This window comes from Pseudonaja textilis, chromosome 6 (genome assembly GCF_049901715.1).
Source record: "Pseudonaja textilis isolate UNSWEBS1 chromosome 6, rPseTex1.2, whole genome shotgun sequence".
In the NCBI taxonomy this organism is placed as follows: Eukaryota; Metazoa; Chordata; class Lepidosauria; order Squamata; family Elapidae; genus Pseudonaja; species Pseudonaja textilis.
The window spans coordinates 59,618,142-59,630,374 of NC_141995.1; the positions used below are offsets into that span (position 1 = coordinate 59,618,142).

General features: G+C 35.0%; 1 protein-coding gene across 1 annotated transcript in view; it reads left to right on the forward strand.

Moving 5' to 3' along the window:
- The window catches only part of FSTL5 (follistatin like 5), a 340,397-nt gene that overhangs the window by 65,662 nt on the left and 262,502 nt on the right, over positions 1 to 12,233 (forward strand). The window lies entirely within an intron of this gene.

Consider the following 12,233-nt stretch of genomic DNA (forward strand, 5'->3'; position numbering starts at 1 on the left):
ATTTCTCTTTTTTTATGTAGCCTGTGCAATAAAAAAGTTGGGTTTTTATTTTATTGTACACACCAATTTATTATTTGAAGGTAATGAATGATATATTGGAGACTTATTTGCTTTCTTGTCTTTGTCCAAGGCAGCTGCTAAAACTGTAGAGATATGCCTGTTTGGAGAGCACAAAGAACTCATGAGCAACTCCCAATGAAGTTATTTTTCAGAAACAAAATTCTACCGATATATTTATTCTGGTTTCTCTTAAAATTGTAAACAGTTTGTCCCCAACATAAACTTAAAATTCATACACAATAGCATGTCTCTGATTAGATATCTAGAACTATCTAAATATTAGGATTTCTTAAGCTTTGAAAATATATAGTGTCAATCAGTTTGTAAATGTAGAATGTGAACACAAACGAACACTTTAGGAAGTCTGAGCAACTACAAAGCTAGTGGAGGTGACAGTATTCCAGTTGAGCTGTCAAAATTCTTACATGACAAATGCATTACATTCCTACACTCAATGTGGTAGCATATTTGGAAAAAAACAGCAGTGGCCACAAGCCTGGAAAAGGTCAGTTTACATTCCAATGCCAAAGAATGTTCAGACTACTGCACCATTGCACTCATTTCACATGCTAGCAAAGTTATGCTCCAAATCCGACAAGCTAGGCTCCAGCAGTATTTGGGCCGAGAACTACCAGAAGTACAGGTAGGAGGAGGCAGAGGAACTAGAGATCAAATTGCTAACATATGCCAGATCATGGAGAAAGCCAGGGAGTTCCAGAACAACATCTACTTCTGCTTCATTAACTATGCTTAAGCCTTTGATTGTGTCTATCACAAAAATTGTGGCAAGTTCTTAAAGAGTACCAGACCATCTTATCTGTCTCTTGAGAAACCTATATGTGGGTCAAGAAGAAACAGTGAGAACTAGACATGGAACCATTGGTTGGTTCAAAATTGAGAAAGGAGTTCAGGAAAGCTGTATACTTTTGCCCTGCCTATTTAACTTATATGCAGACATTAACTTTCTCATGCACATCATGAGAAAGGCAGAGCTAGATGAATCATAAATTGGAATTAAGATTGCTGGGAGACATATCAACAACCTCAGATATGCAGACGATACCACTCTAATGGCAGAAAGTGAAGAGGAACTAAAAAGCCTTTTGATGCAGGTGAATGAGGAGAGTACAAAAGTTGGCTTGAAACTCAACATTAAGGAAACTAAAATCATGGCATCTGGCCCTCTTAATTCCTGGAAATAGATGAGGAAGTAATGGAGGTAGTGACAGATTTTATTTTCCTGGGCTCCAAGATCACTCCAGATTGGAACTATGTCCAAGAAATTAAAAGACACTTGCTCCTGGGGAGGAAAGCTGTGGCATATCTAGGCAGTATACTAAAAAGTAGAGACATCACCAACAAAAGTGTCTATAATCAAGGCTATGGTTTTCCCGGTTACAATGTATGGTTGTGAAAGTTGGACCATAAGGAAGGCTGAGCACCAAAGAATTGAGGCCTTTGAACTATGGTGCTGGAGAAGACTCCTGTGAGTCTCTTGGACTACAAGGCGATCAAACCAATCAGTCATAGAGGAAATCAACCCTGACTACTCTTTAGAAGGCCAGATCCTGAAGGTGAAGCTCAAATACTTTGGCCACCTAATGAGAAAGAAGGACTCACTGGAGAAGAGCCTAATGCTGGGAAAGATTGAGGGCAATAGAAGAAGAAGGGGATGGCAGAGAAGGAGGTGGCTGGATGGAGTCACTGAAACAATCACCGTGAGCTTAAATGGACTCCAGGGGATAGTAGAGGACAGGAAGGCCTGGAGGAATGTTGCCCATTGGGTCACGATGGGTCGGACACAACTTCACAACTAACAACAACAAAATATTATACATGAATCATAATTATATACTTGATTCTTGTCTGCTATGTTTTAATTATACTTTCAAATTTGATTTAAACGTTGCTATCTGCTACTATTTAAGGAAATATTCTGAAATTTCCTTCTTTTAGTCAATTCCTTGCAGAGCTAGATAGATTATATTGTTCTTGCAAGAGAAATAATGCATGCCTTTTTACCCATTTAATCTGGAGTATACATAACACCCAATATTTCTTTTAAATTGTTCCAAAATTGTGACAAACCATTAAACATATTTTGTCTGATATCTGGAAATCAATACTATACCTTCATAGTCTACTATTTTTCTTTTAATGCCTTTAAATTGACCTGATTCCAGAAGTAAAAGGTCATCCTATAGTGGAATGGCTGAGCCAGGAGAAAAACAAATTTAAAGATTTCAAATCATGTTGTCAGAAATCCTTGGAATCCTCGCTCCACTACTACTTTCTGTGTAGTGGCTTCATAGTACTCATTTCCACCATCTACAGTACCCTACAAAATGCTTTCCCTAGCAACTTTCCCACTAAACCCAACATATGACAGAATAAAAGAAAGTAAAACAAATATATCAAAAGGAAATAAATTATATAACGTGGCTTTTTTGCTTGTAAAATAGAGTCATGTGTATCAAAGATTCCTTCCTCCTCCCTGTTCTCATATTCTGTTTGCCCACAAGTAAGAATAGATACAGATTAACAGAGTTTGGAGGGTCACCTAGTCCAACCCCCAGCCCAGAGCAGACCCTATCTACACCATTTCTGATTGATAGCAGTCCAGTCTCTTCTTGAAAGCTTCCAGTGATGAAGCTCTCACAACTTCTGAAGGCAAGCTGTTCCATTGGTTGATTGTTCTCATTGTCAAAAAAAAAATTCTCCTTATTTCCAGGTTGAATATCTTCTTGTCCAGTTTCCTTCTATTATTTTTTGTCTGGACTTCAGGTGCTTTGGAAAATAGCTTGATCCCATCTTCTCTTTGGCAGCCCCTCAAATATTGGAACACTGCTTTCATGTCTCCCCTGGTCCTTCTCTTCACTAGACTAGACAGGCCCAGTTCGTACAACCATTTTTGTTTGTTTTAGCCTCCAGTCCCCTAATCATCTTGGTTGCTCTTCTCTGCACTGCTTCTAGAGTCTCAACATCTTTTTCATAGTGTGGTGACCCAAACTGGATGCAGTACTCTACGTGTGGTCTTACTCAGGCTTTATAGAGTGGTATTAGTATGCTTGATCCTGATTATATTCTTCTGTTAATGCAATTTAGGAATGGATTGGCTTTTTTGGCTGCCACTGCACACTGCTGGCTACTATTTAATTGGTTGTTCACTAAGATCCCTCTCACAGTTACTGCTATTAAGTCTGGTTTCACCCAGTCTGTATGTGTATTTTTGGTTTTTCTTGCCTAAGTGTAAGATTTTACCTTTTTCTACATTGAATTTCATTTTGTTAGATAGGGCCCAGTGTTCAAGTCTGTCAAGAACCATCTGGATCTTGACTCTATCATCTCAGGTATTGGCTATTTCTGCCAGCTTAGTATCATCCACAAATTTGGTAAGTTACCCTTCTATTCCCTCATCTAAATCATTTGTCAAAATATTATAGACTATTGGGCCTGACATGCAACTTTGTGGAACGTCACTGCTTACTTCCCTCCATGTAGAAGTAATACCATTAAGGACTACTGATTGAATATGATTTGTCAGCTAGTTACAAATCCATCTAATGGTGATGCTATCTATTCCACTTCTTTCTAGCTTACCAAGAAGCAGGTTGTGGTCTATTTTGTCGAATGCCTTCCTGAAATCTAAATATATTATGTCCACAGTATTTTGTTGGTCTACTAATTTAGTCACTATGTTGAAAAATGAAATAAGATTGGTTTGACATGATCTGTTTTTAACAAACCCATACTGACTTCTAGTTATTACTTTATTTTTATTATATTAATATTTAATATTAATAAATTTATTTCAGAAGGAATAAATAAAATAAGGCATTATTTTTTTAAAAAAGAAAAGTGAATAAAAACATGTTCCATTGAAGTTTAAGTAGTCATAATGGGAAGAAACAATAAAAGTAATAAATTAAAATCATACATAGCACCAAATAAAAATATCCTATAGAAAAATATGCAGGAGTCAAGATTTTGAGAGGATCCAAAATAATACTTTCAATTTTGAAGCAATTTTAATATTAAAAAAAAAAAAAAAAACAAGAATTGAATGAATATAAAGACATTATTTATTAGAAATAATAAATTAGATTTAAAAATACATAAAAAGAAGCACAGTTAATTTTTTGCCTGTTCATCCAGAAAATCCTTGGAATGGGTTCCAAACAATCTACTCCTTATCAATCTTTTTAATAGTCTTAACATTGAGCCAAAAGTTCCATGACTCTAATAAATGGCTCCACATACAAGGTACATTCTTATCTTATAATATGTTAAGGTATTATAGCATATGAAGTTCAATTATATGGGCACCATGGCTCAGTGGATAAAAATGCTGAACTGGGAAACTGGAAAGCGGACAGCCTGGGTTTGAGACTCGAGCTCCATGTGATGAGGTAAGGTCCCATTAATTGCCCAGTTCATGCCCACCTCACAGTTCAAAAGCATGTTAATGCAAGCTGATAAATAGGAACACTTTGATGAGAATATAACACCATCTGTGAAACAGCCATAAGAGTTCTCCCTCGAACCAGACATGATTGGACACGGGAACCCTTTATTTTTATCTTATATGTCTCTTAAAATTGTTATAACTTGCAAATGCAAGTCAAGATATTTTTCAGACGTTGGACCAAATAAGTATTTTTTTGAGACTCAAATATTAAAAAGTCCAATATAATAGTTTCCAGTACTCTAATATCACTGAAACTGTAAGAATGTAATAAACAATATATAATCAATACATAACTGGCAACCATTGATTTTTTTTTTTTCATATTGTACAAAAATTGCTGAATCACAATGTTTTATACTGTACATCCAAACTTTGGCTCCTATTATTAAGTGGGGGAAATTGTTTGAAATCAGCCCTGGTTTAATGGAGAATATTTGCAGTCTGTATAAACATTGATCAAAATGAAGTTTTAAAAATAACTTTTTAATAACCTATGTTATTTAATAACTCTTTAAATGACCTATGTTTAATTTCAATTCCAACAGCAGTTTTAAATTTTGCTTTACAGGTAGCTATCTTTGTTTGAAAAGATAATGCCCTTTCAATGATGTTTCCTGATATAGGTCAACTAGAATAATATGCTTAGGCCAATTAGGAAACACAGCAGATAATTAAGTTACATCATGTTCTTTCTGTTTATTGTTTATTTTTCCTTTCTGTAGAAATGCTTGAGGACTCATTTGAGGATTCTGACCATTTGATCTTTTAAAGAAAATATACCTCCTTTGCTTTAGCATGTAAATATCGTCATTATGCCTATTGTGTAAATGAATACATTTCTAATGTTGGTTCTTTCTGGTGTAATGAAATATTAACATGATCAACAAATAGGTGAGATTAGTGATTTTAAAAGGAAAACATAAAGCATTAAAGGTATCAACATATACTTTTTAGAAAGAAAGATGAATGAAGAGAAACTGATGGAATAGTTAATGTTTAGCTTTTTTTAAAAAACTGAGGAGTTGATACAATAGCATTATATAAGTACCAGTGTCAAAATGTGTATTCATCATTCTAAAATGTAGGGCATGTAATATTTAGATTCAAATTATAGGAAGGCAAATTCTGCTTAAATTTTTAGGAAAACAACAATAGCAAAATATGATTAAGAGTGAAACCAATTCAACAGTAAAATATGCTATTTAGAGAGGTAGTGAGTTTCCTTAATGGCTAGTTTAGTTGGAAGCTAGAAAGACATCTCTTGAATTTGTATCAATTTATATCAAAGCTTTATATATTTATATCAAAGCTTTAATATCAGTTCCTGCAATGAAGAGGATGTTTTTTATATAGTGACCTAAATGGTTTTGAGGTACTCTATGAATCCCCAATTCCAGTAGACATTGTAACATATTTAGCAATAATAATTTTTCAGTAATTCGTTTGGAAAAAAGAAAGGAATAACCAAACTACTGGAACACTTTAGTGGATAGTCTAGAAAGTTATGTTGGCCAAATTGGTTTATTTTTATGGCAACTTATTTTTTATGCCAAATTGACATATTTTTATTGCAATTTGAAAAAATTGTAATGAGCACATTAAATATGCACAAATAAAGAAAAGCTTTTGTTAGCCAATATTGTGATCTTGAAGGCAGTAAAAGTAATAGTGAAAAGAGAAATAAGCACTGAGAGAATTACACTACAGTTTTTTAAAATAATGAAATAACTTATTTTCTTGTTGATATTGCGAATACACAATGCTGTGACAAGGTCAGTGCTATGAAGTTATAATAATAACTATAATAAGCACAAAAATTTCAGTTCAAAAACATTTTAAAGGATTTTACATCACCAAGATAATATATGTCATTTGTTTGAATTCAGAAGTGTCTGTACTTAGTAGCCTATAAAAGTGGCATAGGATGAATGGACTTTTAATCTTTTACGCCAAAATAATTCATTCAATACTCAAAAAATTTGTAAATGGAAAAAATAGGAAAACTTGTTTTCATTTTACGGGGTTTTAGTAAAGATGAAGGAACAAACACAAAGTACCTCCCACCTAATATTTTAAATTCCTATGCTGACTTTCTTGAACTTGTCTATTTTAGAATAGAATAGAATAGAATAGAATAGAATAGAATAGAATAGAATAGAATAGAATAGAATAGAATAGAATAGAATTGCAAAATGAATAGAAAGAGTATAGAATAGAAATAGAAATAAAACAGAATTCTTTATTGGCCAAGTGTGATTGGACACACAAGGAATTTGTCTTGGTGCAAACACTCTCAGTGTACATAAAAGAAAAGATACATTCATCAAGAGTCAAGAATCATAAAGTACAACATTTAATAATAGTCATAGGGTACAATAAGCAATCAAATCATACTAGGAAATAGTCCATATAAATCGTAAGGATACAAGTTACAGTCATACAGTCACCAATGGGAGGGGATGGGCAATAAGGAGTGATGAGAAGATTAATAGTAATAGTAGTGCAGATTTTATAAATAGTTGGACAGTGTTGAGGGAATTATTTGTTTAGCAGAATGATGGCCTTCAGGGGAAAACTGTCCTTGTGTCTAGTTGTTCTGATGTGCAGTGCTCTATAGCGTCATTTTGAGGAAAGGAATTGAAATAGTTTATGTCTGGGATGTGAGGGGTCTGTAAATATTTTCACAGCCCTCTTTTTGATTCATGCAGTATACAGGTCCTTGATTGAAGGCAGGTGGGTAGTAATTGTTTTTTTCTGCAGTCCTAATTATCCTCTGAAGTCTGTGTCTGTCTTGTTGGGTTGCAGAACCAAACCAGACAGTTATAGAGGTTCAGATGATAGACTCAGTCATTCCTCTTTGGAACTGGATCAGCAGCTCCTTGGGCAGTTTGAGCTTTCTGAGTTGGTGCAGACAGAAAATTCTTTGTTGTGCTTTTTTGATGATGTTTTTGATGTTAGGTGTCAATTTTAGGTCTTGAGATATGATGGAATCTAGAAATTTGAAGGTCTCTATGTTGATACGGTGTTGTCTAGTATTGTAAGAGGTGGTAGTATGGGAGGGTTTCTTCTAAAGTCTACCACCATTACTATGGTTTTGAGTGTGTTCAGTTCCAGATTGTTCCGGTTATACCACGAGGCAAGTTGTATAACTTCCTGTCTGTATGCAGATTCATCGTTGTCTCGAATGAGACCAATCGCTGTTGTGTCATCTGCAAACTTCAGTATTTTAACAGATGGATTGTTTGAGATGCAGTCATTGGTATATAGGGAGAAGAGAAGTGAAGATAGCACACAGCCTTGGGGGCCCCTGTGCTGATTGTACAGGTATTGGATGTGATTCTTCCTAGTTTCACCTGCTGCTTCCTGTCTGTTAGGAAGTTTATGATCCACTTACAAGTGTGTTCAGGTACCGCTAGCTGGTTTAATTTACTTAGAAGAGTGTCTGGAATGATAGTATTGAATGCTGAACTGAAGTCTACAAAGAGGACCCTTGCGTAGGTATTTGAAGATTCAAGCTGTTGTAGGATATAATGCAGAGCCATGTTAACAACATCATCTGTTGATCTATTTGCTTGGTATGCAAACTGCATGGGATCTAACAGCGGATCCGTGATGGTTTTCAGGTGGGACAGCACAAGCCTTTCGAAGATTTTCATAACTACAGATATTAGAGCAATTGGTCTGTAGTCATTCAGTTCCTTGATGGAGGGCTTCTTTGGTATTGGGATGATGGTAGAACATTTGAAGCAGGAAGGAACATAGCACATCTCTAGGGATCTATTGAAGATTCGAGTGAAGATTGGTCAACACAGACTTTTAAGCAAATCATGCAACTAAATAGTTACTTATTTTAATTATGCTTGTCTTTCTTTGAACATAAATTATTATTGTTTGTCAAGGATATTCAAAATGAATAAGCTGAGTAATATAATGCCAGTACATTCTAATATATTTTAAATCCTGGGCATAGTTTTTTTTTTTCTCAGTATCATGAGGAAAAATACTTCTCAAACATTCAAAACGGCTAATTGAACAGGAGTTGGCTCAGGTTCTAAAATTAGAGTGTATATGACTGTGGTGCTGAGACGGTATTTTTTTTTAAAGGAAACAAAAACCTGACAAAATAATGTTCATATTATAATATGAATAATATTCATATTGTATAGTAGATATCTTCTAAACATGAAATCTTTAAATTTGTCTGTGTACTGAGAAATACATATTTGGGCTGTATCAAGCACTTTTGCAAAAGTGCTATCACTATGTTTTTGACTAGAGATTTAAATCATAACTATTCTGTGCCTTTAGCACTTCACATCACCATAATTGTGTTCTGTCTGACATTTTGTTGTAAGGTTCTAATCAGGCAATGTTAATTACCCTGACATTTATTGAGAAACAAGCCCTTTCCAATGTGGTCTTTCCAAGAAATATTTGACCTGGTTTACTGTGAGCTTCTTTCTTAGGACAGTAGAGATGATCAGAGAGAATTTGCTACCCTGTTTTGCCACAAAGAGGTAGGGAAGAGTGACTTGATGAAGTATAAGTAATAGAAATAATTTGGTAAAAATGACTTTTAAATGCCAGATTCTTAGGGAAAACTAAAGCCAAGTATAGTCAAGCATCTGCCTTGAATTTTAAGAAAATGGAGTTTAATAAATAAGTACAATCACATGGCAGGAGAAACTAGTAGAGAAATATTATCAAGAGGTATGTGACTTCCTTAAAAAAGAGATAGCATTTATATCAGGCGTGTCAAACTCTCATCGTCACGACACCATCATATGACATATTGTGATTTTTTTCCCTCTTCACTAAACCAGGTATGGGAATGGTCAACACAGGCCAGAAGTTTGACAGTCCTGATTTATATGACTACCCATTTCACAAATCTCAAAAGGAGACTCATTTTAATGTCCTTTATTTTAATTGCAACCCTTGTTCCTTCTCTGTTTAATAGGTTCACTCCAAATGGCACATTTTGTATATCTATTAAATCATTGTCATGTCTCCTATTTCTCTTTTTTACAAATAGGGCATCTGATATATAAGAATATTGGAAGTCATGTTGCCAGATATTTTACTGAAATCAGAATCTTTGGTTATTCGGGTTTTCTCCCGCGTAAGATTGGCAGTATCTAGGCAACATTTCGATGAAGTCTCATTCATCATCTTCAGGCTTCTGTCTTCGGCTCTGTGCTTCTCAGAGGCTTTTATAGTGGTTTCACTCTGAGAAGCACAGAGCCGAAGACAGAAGCCTGAAGATGATGAATGAGACTTCATCGAAACATTGCCTAGATACTTCGAATCTTACGCGGGAGAAAACCCGAATAACCAAAGATCCACATACAAATACCCGCGAGAACCTCAGGAAAAAAAAATATATATATATATAGCATTCCCTTGATTTATCCAATAAATAATGTCCTAATAATAAATATGGATAGCTTGAGGCCACTTGTTATTGACAAATGCCTGTGGATTGCTGTTATTAATAGTATTATTTTCTAAATATTACAGCTATTCTGATTTTCTGCTCAGACAAGAAGAAAATCTTTGGAAAATTTACAAGATTTAAAACCAGCAGTATGGAAATTTAATACCTCAAGAGGACAATTACAGTGTCAGAAAAGAAAAAGCGGTGGCAAATTATTAGCCCACTATCAATATCAACTATTGTTTCAGAGTTTGATTTTCAGTTTCAGCAGAACAATTGGTTGCTTCATTGTCTTCCATATTGTCATTACATTATAATGTAATGTACATTATAGCCAAAGTAATAGAATATGTGATCATTGATCATTCAAATAGGAGGATGAGGAAGAAAGGGAAGAGGAAGAGGAGGGGGAAGAGGAGGAGGATATTGGGCAAAAGTAGAACTTATCACTGACCATACATAGTATTCAGAAGTTATGCAGTTATTGCTGATTCAAACTGCAATAACTGTTCACTAGCATTATGATCTTACCTATTCAGTAATAAAATGTCTGCAAGCAAGCAAACAATTTCCACCAAGGACTCTATAAGTCATACAAAGCTTCACGGAAAGTTTGGCTAGATTTTTAAAGAACTGATCAGATAAAAGATAATACATAGAGAATTTATCTATAGCATTGCGAAGGATCAAATGACAGTTCAGCTCCAAGATATTTAAATACTGCAAGATTTTAAGATATTTACCTGTCTTAAGGCCAATTAACTGATTTATGACTCAGATTCTGCATCATAAGGAAGGCTAAGGAAGATAACCTTGGAGCTATGGAGAAGCTAAGAAAAAGGTGCTAAAACATCTCAGAAAAAGTCCAGAATAGATAGATAATGGCAAGAAGCAGCTTGGACAGAATCCTCCCAATTCACTGAACTGTAAGAAGGAAGATATACAGCAAAATGAGACCTGTAAGATTCAGTTGTTCTAGTCAAGTCTTAATAAAAGCAGTTTAGCTTTCCTTCAAGATTGGTTTCATGGTCTGATTTATCTAGTAAGGCTTACAGGTTCCCTGTGGTTTCAATTATGTTCAATTTGAGTTTTCATATCTAGAATATTTCCTCAGTTCTGCTTTGCTTTATTGTAATCTAAGACCAGTCGGGAGAAGAGTATCCATAAGGTAGAAGCTCACACTATATACTCCTGATATCAGAAGAAGAAGAATTATTTATTAGTTAGTTTCTACAAATTCTGTACCTGTCAATAGTGGGGTCCCCCAAGGCAGTGTTCTAGGACCAACTCTCTTCATACTCTACATAAATGAACTCTGTGATCATATTAAGAGCAACTGCATTCTCCTTGCTGATGATGTAAAGCTATTCAACACCACAGACAATACCACTAACCTTCAAAAAGACCTCGACTATGTATCAGAATGGTCAAACAAATGGCAACTTCAAATCTCAACAAATAAATGCTCTGTCTTACATATTGGCAAAAAAAAATCAGAAAATAAAATGCAGGCTGAATAGTCAAGACCTTGTTGATGATCCAATCTCTGTCAAGGACCTTGGAGTACTCATCTCTAATGATCTAAGTGCTAGAGCCCACTGTAACTACATAGCCAAAAAGGCATTAAGAGTTCTCAACCTAATCTTACGTAGCTTTTTCTCTGGTAATATCACACTACTAACTAGAGTATACAGAACATTTGCTAGACCAATACAGTTCGAATACAGCTCATCAGTCTGGAACCCACATAACATATCTGATATTAACACAGTTGAGAAAGTCCAGAAATATTTCACAAGAAGAGTTCTCCACTCCTCTACTTGTTGCCGAATACCTTATGCCACCAGACTTGAAATTCTAGACTTAGAAAACGTTGAATTACGCTGTTTTTGGTCTGATCTAAGTATGGTATATAAAATCATACATTGCAACGTCTTACCTGTCAATGAATAATTCAGCTTCAACCATAACAACACAAGAGCACATAATATAGACAAACTCAAGGTTAACCGCACCAAACTTGATGCAGAAAATACGACTTCAGCAACAGAGTGGTCAATGTCTGGAATACTCTACCTGACTCTGTGGTTTCTTCCCCAAACCCCCAAAACTTTAACCTTAGACTGTCTACTATTGACCTCACCCCTTTCCTAAGAGGTGTTTAGGGGCCGTGCATAAGCGCACCAATGTGCCTACCGTCTCTGTCCTATTGTTTCTTTTATTTTTCTTATATGTACCCATTTCATGTATTCATAACTATGTATATAC